The sequence below is a fragment of the Rhinoraja longicauda genome, chromosome 9, assembly GCF_053455715.1.
Source record: "Rhinoraja longicauda isolate Sanriku21f chromosome 9, sRhiLon1.1, whole genome shotgun sequence".
NCBI lineage: Eukaryota > Metazoa > Chordata > Chondrichthyes > Rajiformes > Arhynchobatidae > Rhinoraja > Rhinoraja longicauda.
Window position 1 is genome coordinate 2,369,772 of NC_135961.1, and position 13,153 is coordinate 2,382,924.

Below are 13,153 nucleotides of genomic sequence, written 5' to 3' on the forward strand. Positions count from 1 at the left end.
CTCCCCCTCACTCCCCCTCATTCCCTCTCCTTACTCCCTCCCCCCTCACTCCTTCCCCCTCATCCCTCCCCCTTCACTCCCTCCCCCTCACTCCCTCCCTCCCCCCTCACTCCCTCCCCCCCTCACTCCCTCTCTCCCCCTCACTCCCCTCCCCCTCACTCCCTCCCCCTCACTCTCCTCCTCACTTTCACCCTCACTCCCAACCCCTCACTCCCTCCCACTCACTCCCTCCTTACTCCCTCCTCTCTCCCCCTCACCTCCCCCTCACTCCCTCCCTCACTCCCCCCTCACTCCCTCCCTCACTCCCTCCCCCTCACTCCCTCCCCCTCACTCCCTCCCTCACTCCCCCCTCACTCCCTCCATCACTCCCCCCTCACTCCCTCCCCCTCACTCCCCCCTCACACCCTCCCCCTCACTCCCTCCCCCTCACTTCCCCCCTCACTCCACCCCCCTCACTCACTCTCCCTCCCCCTCCCCCCTCACTCCCTCCCCCTCACTCCCTCCCCCTCACTCCCTCCCCCTCACTCCCTCCCTCACTCCCCCCTCACTCCCTCCATCACTCCCCCCTCACTCCCTCCCCTCACATCCCCCCTCACACCCTCCCCCTCACTCCCTCCCCCTCACTTCCCCCCTCACTCCACCCCCCTCACTCACTCTCCCTCCCCCTCACTCCCCCCTCACTCCCTCCCCCTCACTCCCTCCCCCTCACTCCCTCGCCCTCACACCCCCTCACTCCCTCCCCCTCACTCCCCCCCTCACTCCGTCCCCCTCACTCCCTCCCCTCACTCCCTCCCCCTAACTCTCCCCCTCACTCCCTCCCCCTCACTCCCTCCCCCTCACTCACTCTCCCTCCCCCTCACCCCCCCTCACTCCCTCACACTCCCCCCTCACTCACTCCCTCTCACTCACTCCCCCCTCACTCCCCCCCTCACTCCCTCTCTCCCCCTCACTCCCTCTCTCCCCCTCACTCCCCCTCACTCCCTCCCTCCCCCTCTTTCCCTCTCCCCCTCACTCCCTCTCCCTCACTCCCTCCCCCTCACTCCCTCCCCCTCACTCTCCTCCTCACTTTCCCCCTCACTCCCTGCCCCTCACTCCCTCCCCCTCACTCCCTCCCACTCACTCCCTCCTTAATCCCTCCTCTCTCCCCCTCACTCCCTCCTCACTCCCCCTCACTCCCTCCCTCACTCCCTCCCTCTCACTCACTCCCCCCTCACTCCCTCCCCCTCTTTCCCTCTCCCCCTCACTCCCTCTCCCTCACTCCTCCCCCTCACTCCCTCCCCCTCACTCTCCACCTCACTTTCCCCCTCACTCCCTGCCCCTCACTCCCTCCCCCTCACTCCCTCCCCCTCACTCCCCCCCTCACTCCCTCCCCCTCATTCCCCCCCTCACTCCCTCCCCCTCACTCCCTCCCCCTCACACCCCCTCACTCCCTCCCCCTCATTCCACCCCTCACTCCCCCCTCACTCCCTTCCCCTCACTCCCTGCCCCTCACTCCCCCCCTCACTCCCCCCTCACTCCCTCCCCCTCACTCCCCCCTCACTCCCCTCCTCATCACTCCCTCCCCTCTCACTCCCTCCCCCTCACTCCCTCCCCCTCACAACCCTCCCCCTCACTGACTCCCTCCCCCCTCACTCCCTCCCCCTCACTCCCTCCCCCTCACTTCCCCCTCACTCCCTCCCCCCCTCACTCCTCCCCCTCACTCCCTCCCCCTCACTCCCTCCCCCCCTCACTCCCTCCCCCCCTCACTCCCTCCCCCTCACTCCCTCCCCCTCACTCCCTCCCCTCACTCCCCCCTCACTCTCCCCCTAACTCTCCCCCTCACTCCCGCCCTCACTCCCTCCCCCTCACTCCCCCCCTCACCCCCTCATTCCCCCCCTCACTCCCCCCTCACTCCCTCCCCCTCACTCCCTCCCCCTCACTCCCCCCCTCACTCCCTCCTCACTCACTCCCTCCCCCTCACTCACTCCCCCTCACTCCCTCCCCCTCACTCCCCCTCATTCCCCCCTCACTCCCCCCTCACCCCCTCCCCCCCTCCCTCCCCTCACTCCTCCCCCTCACTCCCTCCCCCTCACTCACTCCCTCCCCCTCACTCCCTCCCCCTCCCTCCCCCTCACTCCCTCCCCCCTCACTCCTCCCCCTCACTCACTCCCTCACTCCCTCCCTCACTCCCTCCCCCTCACTCCCTCCCCCCCTCACTCCTCCCCCTCACTCACTCCCCCCCTCACTCCCTCCCTTCCCCTCACTCCCTCCCTCCCCCTCACTCCCCTCACTCCCTCTCTCCCCCTCACTCCCTCACTCCCTCCCCCTCACTCCCTCTCTCCCCCTCACTCCCTCCCCCTCACTCCCTCCCCCTCACTCTCCTCCTCACTCTCCCCCTCACTCCCTACCCCTCACTCCCTCCCCCTCACTCACTCCCTCCCTCACTCCCTCCCCCTCCCTCCCTCACTCCCTCCCTCACTCCCCCCCTCACTCCCTCCCCCTCACTCCCTCCCCCCTCACTCCCTCCCCCCCTCACTCCCCCCCCCCTCACTCCCTCCCCCTCACTCCCTCCCCCTCACTCACTCCCCCTCACTCCCTCCCCCTCACACCCCCCTCACTCCCTCCCCCTCACTCCCTCCCCCTCACTCTCCCCCTCACTCCCCCCTCATTCCCCCCCTCATTCCCCCCTCACTCCCTCCCCCTCACTCACTCCCTCCCCCTCACTCCCTCCCCCTCACTCCCTCCCCCCTCACTCCTCCCCCTCACTCACTCCCTCACTCCCTCCCTCACTCCCTCCCCCTCACTCCCTCCCCCCCTCACTCCTCCCCCTCACTCACTCCCCCCCTCACTCCCTCCCTTCCCCTCACTCCCTCCCTCCCCCTCACTCCCTCACTCCCTCTCTCCCCCTCACTCCCTCACTCCCTCCCCCTCACTCCCTCTCTCCCCCTCACTCCCTCCCCCTCACTCCCTCCCCCTCACTCTCCTCCTCACTCTCCCCCTCACTCCCTACCCCTCACTCCCTCCCCCTCACTCACTCCCTCCCTCACTCCCTCCCCCTCCCTCCCTCACTCCCTCCCTCACTCCCCCCCCTCACTCCCTCCCCTCACTCCCTCCCCCCTCACTCCCTCCCCCCCTCACTCCCCCCCCCTCACTCCCTCCCCCTCACTCCCTCCCCCTCACTCACTCCCCCTCACTCCCTCCCCCTCACACCCCCCTCACTCCCTCCCCTCACTCCCTCCCCCTCACTCTCCCCCTCACTCCCCCCTCATTCCCCCCCTCATTCCCCCCTCACTCCCTCCCCCTCACTCCCTCCCCCTAACTCCCCCCCTCATTCCCCCCCTCACTCCCTCCCACTCACACCCCCTCACTCCCCCCTCACTCTCCCCCTCTCTCCCCCCTCCCTCCCCCTTCACTCCCTCTCACTCCCTCCCCCTCACTCCTTCTCACACCCTCACTCCCCCCCTCACTCCCTCCCCCCTCACTCCCTCTCCCTCACTCCCTCCTCCTCACTCCCTCCCCCTCACTCCCTCCCCCTCACTCACTCCCCCTCACTCCCTCCACCCCCTCACTCCCTCCCCCTCACTCACTCCCTCCCCCTCACTCCCCCTCTCCCCGCCATTGCTGCAAGGCCTCCAAACAAACTCACACCCTCCAAACACACTTAGGTCAATAAACACACTCACACCCAGATGTACTAGTGGACAGATGATCAAGGGAGACAGAGGAACTGAAAGAAATTTGCATTAGGCGAGAAATAGTATTGGGTAGACTGATGGGACTGAAGGCTGATAAATCCCCTGGGCCTGATGGTCTGCATCCCAGAGTACTCAAAGATGTGGCTTAAGAAATCGTGGATGCATTGGTGATCATTTTCCAATGTTCAATAGATTCCGGATCCGTTCCTGTGTATTGGAGGGTAGCTAATGTTATCCCACTTTTCAAGAAAGGAGCGAGAAAGAAAACGGGGAATTACAGACCAGTTAGCCTGACTTCAGTGGTGGGGAAGATGCTGGAGTCAATTATTAAAGAGGTAATAACGGCGCATTTGGATAGCAGTAAAAGGATTGGTCCAAGTCAGCATGGATTTATGAAGGGGAAATCATGCTTGACTAACCTTCTGGAATTTTTTGAGGATGTGACAAGTAAAATGGATGAAGGAGAGCCAGTGGATGTTGTGTATCTAGACTTTCAGAAAGCCTTTGATAAGGTACCACACGGGAGGTTGGTGAGCAAAACTAGAGCACATGGGGGAGTCCAGAACCAGGGGCCACACAGTCTAAGAATAAAGGGGAGGCCATTTTAAACTGAGGTGAGAAGAAACTTTTTCACCCGGAGAGTTGTGAATTTGTGGAATTCTCTGCCACAGAGGGCAGTGGAGGCTAATTCACTGGATGAATTAAAAAGAGAGTTAGATAGAGCTCTAGGGGCTAGCGGAATCAAGGTATATGGGGAGAAGGCAGGCACGGGTTACTGATTGTAGATGATCAGCCATGATCACAATGAATGGCGGTGCTGGCTCGAAGGGCCAAATGGCCTCTTTGTTTCTTTTTTACCCTACCCCCAATACCATGTGCTTTAATTTTGCGCACTAATCTCTTGTGTGGGACCTTGTTAAAGGCTTTTTGAAAGTCCAGATACACCACATCCAATAGACAATAGACAATAGACAATAGGTGCAGGAGGAGGCCATTCAGCCCTTCGAGCCAGCACCGCCATTCAATGCGATCATGGCTGATCACTCTCAATCAGTACCCCGTTCCTGCCTTCTCCCCATACCCCCTCACTCCGCTATCCTTAAGAGCTCTATCCAGCTCTCTCTTGAAAGCATCCAACGAACTGGCCTCCACTGCCTTCTGAGGCAGAGAATTCCACACCTTCACCACACTCTGACTGAAAAAGTTCTTCCTCATCTCCGTTCTAAATGGCCGACCCCTTATTCTTAAACTGTGGCCCCTGGTTCTGGACTCCCCCAACATTGGGAACATGTTTCCTGCCTCTAATGTGTCCAATCCCTTAATTATCTTATATGTTTCAATAAGATCCCCCCTCATCCTTCTAAATTCCAGTGTATACAAGCCCAATCGCTCCAGCCTTTCAACATACGACAGTCCCGCCATTCGGGGAATTAACCTAGTGAACCTACGCTGCACGCCCTCCATAGCAAGAATCCACTGGCTCTCCCTTATCCATTCAACTTGTTACACCCTTAAAAAATTCCAGAAGATTAGTCAAGCATGATTTCCCCTTCATAAATCCATGCTGACTTTGACCGATCCTGTCACTGCTTTCCAAATGCGCTGCTATTAAATCTTTAATAATCGACTGAAGCATCTTCCCCACTACCGATGTCAGGCTGACTGGTCCATAATTCACTTTTCTTTCTCCCTCCTTTCTTAAAAGGCGTGGTTACAATAGCTACCCTCCAGTCCACAGGAACTGATACAGTGTCGAGAGAACATTGGAAAATGATCACCAATGCATCCACGATTTCTCGGGCCACCTCCTTGAGTACTCTGGGATGCAGACCATCAGGCCCTGGGGATTTATCTGCCTTCATTCCCAACAGTTCAGTTCCTCCCTCCCACTAGATCCTCGGTCACCTAGTATTTCTGGGAGATTGTTTGTGTCTTCCTTTGTGAAGACAGAACCAAACTACTGGTCTGCCATTTCCTTGTTTCCCATTATAAGTTCACCTGTTTCTGACTATAAGGGATCTACATTTGTCTTCACTAATCTTATCCTCTTCAGGACTAAAGAAGCTTTTACAGTTTTATTTTCCCCGCAAGCTTTCTTTCATGCTCCCCCCACCCTCCCCACCTCTTAATTAACCCCTTTGTCCTCCTCTGTTGAATTCTTAATTTCTCCCAATCCTGCTACCTCTGGCCAATTTATATGCCTCTTCCTTGGATTTAACACTATCCCTAATTTCCCTCGTTAACCACGGTCGAGCCCGCCTTCCCCATTTTATTTTACGCCAGACAGGGACGATCAATTGTCGTGATTCATCCGTGCGATCTTTAAATCTTTGCCATTGCTTACCCACCATCAACCCTTTAAGTATCACGTTGGATGAACTGTTGGATGAAGGGTAAAAGTACCTTTGGCAAATTTGCAGATGATACAAAGCTGGGTGGCAGTGTGAACTGTGAGGAAGATGCTATGAGGTTGCAGGGTGACTTGGACAGGTTGTGTGAGTGGGCGGATGCATGGCAGATGCAGTTTAATGTGGATAAGTGTGAGGTTATCCACTTTGGTGGTAAGAATAGGAAGGCAGAGTATTATCTGAATGGTGTCAAGTTAGGAAAAGGGGACGTACAACGAGATCTGGGTGTCCTAGTGCATCAGTCACTGAAAGGAAGCATGCAGGTACAGCAGGCAGTGAAGAAAGCCAATGGAATGTTGGCCTTCATAACAAGAGGAGTTGAGTATAGGAGCAAAGAGGTCCTTCTGCAGTTGTACAGGGACCTAGTGAGACCGCACCTGGAGTACTGTGTGCAGTTTTGGTCTCCAAATTTGAGGAAGGATATTCTTGCTATTGAGGGCGTGCAGCGTAGGTTTACTAGGTTAATTCCTGGAATGGCGGGACTGTCGTATGTTGAAAGACTGGAGCGACTAGGCTTGTATACACTGGAATTTAGAAGGATGAGAGGGGATCTTATCGAAACGTATAAGATTATTAAGGGGTTGGACACGTTAGAGGCAGGAAACATGTTCCCAATGTTGGGGGAGTCCAGAACCAGGGGCCACAGTTTAAGAATAAGGGGTAGGCCATTTAGAATGGAGATGAGGAAAAACTTTTTCAGTCAGAGAGTTGTAAATCTGTGGAATTCTCTCCCTCAGAGAGCAGTGGAGGCCAATTCTCTGAATGCATTCAAGAGAGAGCTAGATAGAGCTCTTAAGGATAGCGGAGTCAGGGGGGATGGGGAGAAGGCAGGAACGGGGTACTGATTGAGTATGATCAGCCATGATCACATTGAATGGCGGTGCTGGCTCGAAGGGCCGAATGGCCTCCTCCTGCACCTATTGTCTATTGTCTATTGTCTATCCGTGCGATCTTTAAATCTTTGCCATTGCTTATCCACCATCAACACTTTAAGTATCATTTGCCAGTCTGTCCTAGCCAATTCCCGTCTCATACCTTTAAAGTCTCCTTTCTTTAAGTTCAGGACCCTTGTCTCTGAATTAACTGTGTCACTCTCCATCCTAATGCAGAATTCTACCATGTTATGGTCACTGTTGCCCAAGAGGCTTTGCACAACAAGATTGCTAACTAATCCTTCCTCATTAAACAATACCCAGTCTCGGATGGCCGGCCCTCCAGTCGGTTCCTCTACATATTGGTTTAAAAAACCATCCCGTATACACTCCAGGAAATCCTCCTCCTCGGCACTGTCACCAATTTGGTTGTCCCAATCTATATGTAGATCAAAGTCACCCATGATAACTGCTGTACCTTTGCTACACGCATCCCTAATTTCCTGCTTGATGCTCTCCCCAACCTCCCTACTCCTGTTTGGTGGTCTGTACACAACTCCAACAAGCGTTTTCTGCCCTTGGCTATTTCGCAGTTCTACCCATACTGATTCTACAGCAACCAAGCTAATGCCTCTCCTTGTCATTGCATTGATCTCCTCTTTAACCAGCAATGCCACCCCACCTCCTCTTCCTTTCCGTCTATCCTTTCTGAATATTGAGCACCCCTGTATATTGAGCTCCCAGCCTTGGTCACCCTGGAACCTGGAACGGTCTCTGTAATCCCAACTTTATCATATCTGTTGACAACATAACATAACAACACTTTATTGTCACTCGGCTTTTTACACCGAATGAAATTTCAGCAGTCACACAAAACACAGCAAAAAAGAAAAGAACACAGGACACCCGACCCCAACACAAACATCCATCACACTGACTCCAAACACCCCCTCACTGTGATGGAGGCAACAAAACTTCCCCTCTCTTCCCCCGCACCCACGGACAGGCAGCTCGACCCCTACCGAGGCAAACGACACGCACAGCCCCCGCAAGAGGATGGAAGGCCCCGCGGCCGAGCCGCCCCGGGCACCGAAACGTCCCGCGGCCGCACCGGGCGATGTTAAGTCCAGCGGCCGAGCCGCGCCGGGCACCGAAACGTCCCGCGGCCGAGCCGCACCGGGCACCGAAACGTCCCGCGCATTCAATTCGTCTACCTTATTACGAATGCTCCTCGCATTAAGGCACAGTTAATGTCGCCACAGTTTAAGAATAAGGGGTAGGCCATTTAGAACGGAGGTGAGGAAACACTTTTTCAGCCAGAGAGTTGTGAATCTGTGGAATTCTCTGCCTCAGAAGGCAGTGGGGGCCAATTCTCTGAATGCATTCAAGAGAGAGCTAGATAGAGCTCTTAAGGATAGCGGAGTCAGGGGGTATGGGGAGAAGGCAGGAACGGGGTACTGATTGAGAATGATCAGCCATGATCACATTGAATGGCGGTGCGTACAGGCTCGAAGGGCCGAATGGCCTACTCCTGCACCTATTGTCTATAAGGCAGAAAGCTTTCAGGCTTGTTTAGCTTTTCTCCCTTCTACCTTTTGCTTCTGCCCTCATTTTTACAGCCCTGTCGCCCTGCAATGGTTCCCATCCCCCTGGCCTATTAGTTTAAATGTGACCTTTCCTACACCCTCTTTCCGTTAACTGCACGCATACGCTTCCATGTTGTTGACCCTAACCCCCCCCACTATTTTAGTTTAAACCCACCCGTGTAGCACTAGCAAACCTGCCTGCCAGAATGTTGGTCCCTCTCCAGCAAAGGTGCACCCATCCCTTTTGTACAGGTCGACCCTGCCCCACAAGAGATCTCAATGGTCTAGAAATCACAATCACTGCCCCCAGCACCAACTCCTCAGCCACACATTCAGCTCCCCAATCTCCCTGTTCCCACCCTCACTAACATCAATGTTGTTAAAAGGTCTTGCCAATAACTATACACCGATCAGACAAAACATTATGACCCCCTGATGAGCCAAAACATTATGGCCACCTGCCCAATATGCTGTTGGTCCTCCGTGTGCAGCCCCATACGCAGCAGGGTGCGATGCACTGTGTATTGTGACACATTCCTCCCGTGACCACCATTAACATTTTCTGTGCCTTGTGCCACAGTCGACCTTCTGTCGGTTCGGACCAGACGGGATAGCCTTCGTTGCCCTCGTGCATCGATGAACCTTGGCCGCCCAATACCCTGTCTGTCGCCGGTTTGTGGTTTGTCCCTCCTCGGACCACTGTCGGTAGGTACTCACCACTGCTGACCGGGAGCACCCCACAAGCCTTGCCGTTTCAGAGATGCTCTGACCCAGTCGTCTGGCCATAACAATTTGGCCCTTGTCAAAGTCGCTCAGGTCTTTACTCCTGCCCATTTCTCCTGCATCCAACACATCAACTTCAAGAACTGACTGTTCACTTGCTGCCTAATATATCCCACCCCTTGACAGGTGCCATTGCAACAAGTTAATCAATGTTATTCACTTTGCCTGTCAGTGGTCATCATGTTTTGGTCGATCGGTGTATACTTTCCCCGTACATTTGCCTCTCAACGTGCAACACCTCACACTTGCCCAGTTTCAACTCCATCCGCCATTACTCCACCCATTTCTGCAGCTGATCAACATCCCTCTTATACTTTGATGCCCTTCCACACTGTTTGCTAATTGACCACCTTTGGGTGACTGCAAACGTACTAACCAACCCACTTACTATCCTATCTGTACTCCCTAGTTTAAAATCACAAGCAGCAGAGGCCCCAGCACATATCCCTGTGGAACACCATTGAACCCAGATTAGGGTTGCCAACTGTCCCGTATTAGCCGGGACATCCCGTACTTTGGGCTAAATTGGTTTGTCATGTACGGGACCTCCCTTGTCCCGTATTAGGCCCGGGGAGGGGGAGGGGCACTGTAGGCCCGGACGTTGTAGGCCCGGATGTTGTCAGTCCGGACAGTGTAGGTCCAGACAGTGTAGGCTAGGGCGCTGCCTGACGGAGGTTGCATAGCAACCCGCCTCCCGGCCCGGGCGGCCGCCATTGGTGGAGCGGGAGCACGTGGCCGCTGGCTGGGTGAGGTCACGTGGGGCGCGGGGTGGTGACGTTACCTTGCCCTTTATTTGGGAGTGAGATAGTTGACACACCTATCCCAGACCGGCAGTCAGTGTAACAACCTGAAGAGGCTACAGAGTGCTGGGGCAGCTCAGCGGGACAGGTAGCATCTCAGGCCAACATGGATAGGTGAACATTTTGGGTCAGGATTGTTCTCCAGACAGTATGACAGCCTTCCACCACAACTCTGTCTTTGATGTGCAAGTGAATTCTGAAGCCAAATGACCAAGTCACCATTGGATCCCATGCATCTTAATCTTCTGTATCAGCCTACCATGAGGGTCTTTAACAAATTCCTTACATACAAGGAGCACACAAGGTTTAGGGATGACTTTACAGACGTCTATAGATAATTTAGAGGGAAATAATGGTAAGAATCTTAGGTTTTAATAAAAAATACTTTATTAAAAAATATAGTACACTCAAATAAAAAAATGTTGACAACAAATGTTTAGACTTATACAGTGGGAAAATATGCCCTTCAGACCACCAAGTCCAAGCCAGCCAGCGATCCCCGGACATTAGCACTATCCTACACACCCAGGGATAATTTACAATTTAACTGAAGCCGATTAACCTACAAACTAGTACGTCTTTGGAGTTTGGGAGGAAACCCGAATGCCCAGAGAAAACCCACACAGTCACAGTACTAGGTTAATTCCCGGAATGGCGGGACTGTCGTATGTTGAAAGACTGGAGCGACTAGGCTTGTATACACTGGAATTTAGAAGGATGAGAGGGGATCTTATCGAAACATATAAGATTATTAAGGTGTTGGACACGTTAGAGGCAGGAAACATGTTCCCAATGTTGGGGGGAGTCCAGAACCAGGGGCCACAGTTTAAGAATAAGGGGTAGGCCATTTAGAACGGAGATGAAGAACTTTTTCAGTCAGAGAGTTGTAAATCTGTGGAATTCTCTGCCTCAGAAGGCAGTGGAGGCCAATTCTCTGAATGCATTCAAGAGAGAGCTAGATAGAGCGTTTAAGGATAGCGGAGTCAGGGGGGTATGGGGGAGAAGGCAGGAACGGGGTACTGATTGAGAATGATCAGCCATGATCACATTGAATGGTAGTGCAGGCTCGAAGGGCCGAATGGCCTCCTCCTGCACCTATTGTCTATTGTCTAAAACGTACAAACTCCATACAGACAGCACCCATAGTCAGGTTCGAACCCGGGTCTCTGGCGCTGTAAGGCAGCAACTCTACCGCTGCGCCACCGTGCCGCCCTTGTGACTCATAGTGCTGCAAAGTACTTGGAGTATTTCCTGAACTATTACTGCGCTGAATGATAACAGACTCACTGATAACTTTACAAGACAATCGGCTTGCATTGTAAAAGATGGCCATGTTCAAGGTCTGAAACTCAGCTCTATGGCCTACTCCTGCACCTATTGTCTATTGTTTACCTCTTATTTCTCGTCGTTCTGCCACCAGATGGCAGCACTGATGCGATTTCTCATCCTCTCGGGTGGAAATAAAGTGTATGATATGCTTAAAAAGTGGGATTTTTTCCCCGATTTACGCAGTCTCTGAAATTTATGTTGAGGTCGGAGTCGAAGTTGAAGTCGGAGTTGGAGTCGGGACTTTTTTACCGACTCCAGCAGCACTAGAATTGCCCCAACTCCGACTCGAGGGCCCTGCCTCAAATCTACAGGTTTGTCTAAAAACACACAAATAGATACCATTTTTTAGTGAGACACAAAATGCTGGAGTAACTCAGCGGGACAGGCAGCATCTCTGGAGAGAAGGAACGGGTAACTTTTCAGGCTGAGACCCTTCAGAAGAAGAAGTCTGAAGAAGGATCTCGACCCGAAACGTCACCTATTCCTATTCTCAGGAGATGCTGTGTTACTCCAGCATTTTGTGTCTATTTTCGGTGTAAACCAGCATCTGCAGTTCTTTCCTACACCATTTCTAAGTGCATTTATTTGACTCTAACAAAGTTGATCTTTGGCTCTGTCCTGGCTTGGAACATTTGTTGATCGTTTTTCCCACCCTGGTAGCCCAGGGAGGGGAAAACAGTAACGGAAACAGAAGAAAGACACAAAATGCTGGATTAACCCAGTGGGACAGGCAGCATCTCTGGACAGAAGGAATGGGTGATGTTTCGGGTCAAGACCCTTCTTCAGACTGAAACGTCAACCATCCCTTCTATCCAGAGATGGTGCCTGTCCCGCTGAGTTACTCCAGCATTTTGTGTCTATCTTCGGTGTAAACCAGCATCTGCAGTTCCTTCCTGCTCAAAGGAAACCAGAATCCAGGACAACCCATTTCTTAACATGTGGACGGTCCTATTCAACAAAGGATCTACATGGATCGGTTGGGCTGCATTGGGTCACTTTCCTTGTTAGAATGCACAAATTAACAGCTTTACCAAATTCATGATTGTGAGGTGCCTCTGGATTGTTCAACCCAGAGCCAGAATCAGGAGCTCCTCCACCATTATTAATCAGGAGGACAGAGCATGTGCTACCTTCTATCTTGCACTCCGGTGTGCAGGATCTAAGCACTCTGGGTATATTGTAAACGCATACAAGGCCCTGAATACACATGGTCCCCATGCTCTCTTCCATCATATTCTCTCCTGCTCTTGCCAACTTCTTCTCCCACCTTACCATTCATCCCATATTACTTAGAAACCCCTGCATCAGTCATCCTGAAACGGACCCCTTTTAGTTTAGTTTAGTTTGGAGATACAGCGCGGAAACAGGCCCTTTCAGCCCACCAGGTCCACGCCGACCAGCGATCCCCGCACATTAACACTATCCTACACCCACTAGGGACAATTTTTACATTTACCAAGTCAATTAACCTACAAACGTGTACGTCTTTGGAGTGTGGGAGAAAACCGAAGATCTCGGAGAAAACCCACGCAGGTCACGGGGAGAACGTACGGACAGCACCCGTAGTCGGGATGGAACCCGGGTCTCCGGCGCTGCATTCGCTGTAAGGCGGCAACTCTACCGCTGCGCCACCGTGCCGCTCTTCGTTTAGAGCTACAGCGTGGAAACAGGCCCTTCGGCCCACCGAGTCCACGCCGACCA